The sequence below is a fragment of the Myotis davidii genome, unplaced genomic scaffold, assembly GCF_000327345.1.
Source record: "Myotis davidii unplaced genomic scaffold, ASM32734v1 scaffold621, whole genome shotgun sequence".
Classification (NCBI taxonomy): Eukaryota; Metazoa; Chordata; class Mammalia; order Chiroptera; family Vespertilionidae; genus Myotis; species Myotis davidii.
The window spans coordinates 333,539-336,840 of record NW_006291207.1 but is presented as its reverse complement, the minus strand read 5'-3'; the positions used below and the strand labels follow the sequence as shown (position 1 = coordinate 336,840).

Genomic DNA, 3,302 nt, shown 5'->3' with positions numbered 1-3,302 from the left:
TATTTTTAGCTTTATATTTGTTAAAATGTTTGAAACTGTAGGCTCAGAGGTCTTCAACGGCAGGCAGGGATCGTTGGTTTCCTCCGTCACTGAGGCAAGCAAGCCTCATGTTAGTTTCAAGCTGCCTGGCTGCCAGCAGCCATGTTGGCTGGCAGTTAATTTGCATATTGCCCTGATTAGCCAATGGGAAGGGTAGTGGTCATATGCCAATTACCATGTTTCTCTTTTATTAGTGTAGATATTGTATCAAAAATTGTTTTTATAGCAGCATACTATTCCATGGTGTAGATGTACCACAGTTTTCTAATCCATTCATCTACTGAACTCTTACCATTTGCAACGGCATGGATGGAACTGGAGAACATTATGCTAATTGAAATAAGCCAGTCAATGAAGGAAAAATACCACATGATCTCACTCATTCATGGATAATAAAGACCATTATAAACTTATGAACAATAATAGATACAGAGGCAGAGCTGCCTCAAACAGATTGTCAAACTGCACCGGGAAGGCCAGGGAGGGTTGGGGGGCAGGAGGGAGGGGGGTATGAGAACAACCGAAGGAGTTGTACGCATGCATATAAGCATAACCAATGGACATAAGACACTGGGGGGTAGGGGAAGGCAGGAGATTGTCAAGGGCGGGGAAAAAAAGACACATATGTAATACCCTTTGTAATACTTTAAGCAATAAAACAATAAAAAAATTTCAACAATAAAGATTAATAAAAAAAGTTCTTTAAACTTTTTTAAATTAAATTTATTGGGATGATTTTGTTTACTAAAAATTATGTGGAACTAATAGTGCAGTGCTTTAATACATCACCTGGGTATCACATTGTGGGCTGACCACCCAAAGTGAAATATTTTTCCTTCGCCATGTATTTCACCTCCTTTATCCTGCACTACCCACCCCTTCCCTCCGGTAACACCATACAGTTGTCTGTGTCTATGAGTTCTGTTTCGTTTTAGTCTTTATTGTGGAGAGCATTATAGATGTCCCTTTTTTCGCTTATGGCCCCCCTCGACACTTTTCCCACAGCCTCACTCCCATGTCTTAAAAACACTGCTGTCTGTGTCCATGGGTTATGCATATATGCATTTAAGTTCTTTGGTGAATCATTGCAGCCCACCTGCCCGCCCGCCCTACCCCCATACAAATACCATCATGCCTCTGAGAATCCTGAGTCTGTTCCATGCTTTCCTATCTCGGTGAGGTTTTGTTTGATTGTCTTCTGTGCTCATTTTGGAGATACCACCTCATACCTGTTAGAGTGGCTGTTATCAACAAGACTAGTAATAACAAGTGTTGGAGAGGTTGTGGAGGAAAGAGAAGCCTCATGTACTGCTGGTGGGAATGGAACTGGTACAACCTCTGTGGGAAATAGTATGGAGGTTCCTTAAACATGAAGAATAGAGATCCCATATGACCCAGCAACAGCTTCTATGGATACCTATGCCACACAATCTGAAAAAATATTTCTTCCCAATGATATATGCACACCTATGTTCACTGTAGCGTTAGTCACAGTGGACAAGACATAGAAGCAACCCAAGTGTCCTTTCATCTTGCTTGCATAAAGATAAACTGTCACCTATATACAATGGGATAGTGCGCATCCATAAGAATAAGGTTTTATCTTCATAAGACCCCTTGCTGCAGCTAAAGATATATAGTTAGTTCTTCTATTGTGGTAGCTAGCCGTATGCTAGTAAAACTGCCACAATCAGTGATTCATAGAATCCTGAACTACTGCTCTTATTGGTTATGCAGCTTAAGTTAATGGTACCTCTATCCTCAATGTTTTGTCAAATGGTTCATACACAACTTTATTTTATGTGAGCCTGATTTTAATTAATGCCCGAATAAAGTTTATCATAAGAAATTCTTGGGAAAGGGAGATGAGTATGAAATGGCAGTAATGGCTGGGCAGGAGTGGGGAATTGGCCTGAAGCGGGGTGGTCTACATACTATGGCCTGGAGCTATATTGCACAAAACTTTCAGATCAGACACTTTAAAAACAGCAAAATTTTGTAGGAAAGTAATTACCAAAATTTTCTAGTCAGAGAGGAATTGTTTGCATACATTACAAGGACAGGACCATCAAAGAAATAATCATTGGGGAAACTGAATTATAAATGAAGACAGTAAACTTATGTTGAAATCATAGCAATACATGAAAGAGTGGTGTACATGTGTGTGGTGGAGAAAGGAAGATGATCCTTGAGAGTTGAAAACAAATGCAAAATAAACACATGAAACTGAGTAAGTGCAAAGTGAAATACCTTCACGGGACTTGGCTTTATCTTGGTCACCCTTATCTGAAAGAGTGAAAGAAAGAAAAAAACTGTTCAAACATAATGAAGGCACAATGTCAGGAAGAGAGGAGGACACTAATTTGAAACCCTTCTGCTGTTTATTCTTTAATGGAAACTGACCCACATTTCTAAGAAGTGGGGCCAAAGGATCCTAAGTCCATGCAACCAATGAGAGCCAGTGTCACCCTCCATCCCCATACCCATTCGTTCAAAAGGAATGAGATGGGAAATGAAAGTATGACAGACCTAAAGCAGAACTTCCTCTGGGGTGAAAAATAGTAATCTTTGGTCTTGTTTTGGGCCTTTCACTTTTTCAGACTAATATAGATAAAGTGCACATACCTGAGGTAGGTACTGAAAGTGTGATGCAGAAGCCTTTATCTAGTAAAAGGACCCTGCTATCAACACCTGTATCCGGATCAATAATCACATGAATCCTGCTTATGAACATAAGGAGCTCTCTTCCCAAATTCCATTGTGTCTCTAATCTAAAACATACTTGAAATATAACATTAGGAAATAAGGACATAACGCATTTAATGATTCTATCAGGGCTCCATGAAAAAACCTTTGTGGATCATGCTGTGACAAACAGCTTCTCATGCCATCCACATAGAGGTCTGAGTGAAAGATTCATTATACATAACTTTCCTTAAGATAGAGCATCCTTTTTCAATATGTAAAGGTATTGCTGTTTTCGGAATGAAGAACATTTAATGTAGCTGAGAAGAAATTGTCCAAAATATAGTATATAAAATATTCATATAAATGGTAAAACTTGGCTAAGTTTTACCAATTCTGATATTCAGAGAGTTGAAAGAGTGAGGCTCAAGGTCACAAGTCATCAAAGAAAGACATCAGGGTTACACAGTGTTTGACAGGGCAATGGAGGAAGGAACTGTGCTCATCACATTTGGAATCTTCTCCCATTACTCAAAGTTTGCATAAAATGGCCTCCTTGAACAACAACAACAAAAAGG

General features: G+C 39.3%; 1 long non-coding RNA gene across 1 annotated transcript in view; it reads right to left on the bottom strand.

Annotated features, from left to right (window-relative positions):
- LOC102769619 overlaps nucleotides 1–2,594 on the bottom strand; it is an 11,501-nt gene extending 8,907 nt beyond the window's left edge. Inside the window, exons 1-2 of the long non-coding RNA XR_435705.2 lie at nucleotides 2,290–2,594; nucleotides 1,167–1,268 (exon numbers count right to left, since the gene is read on the bottom strand). This is a non-coding gene — a long non-coding RNA (uncharacterized LOC102769619). The remainder of the gene's footprint in view (nucleotides 1–1,166; nucleotides 1,269–2,289) is intronic.
- Nucleotides 2,595–3,302: the final 708 nt, after the last annotated feature.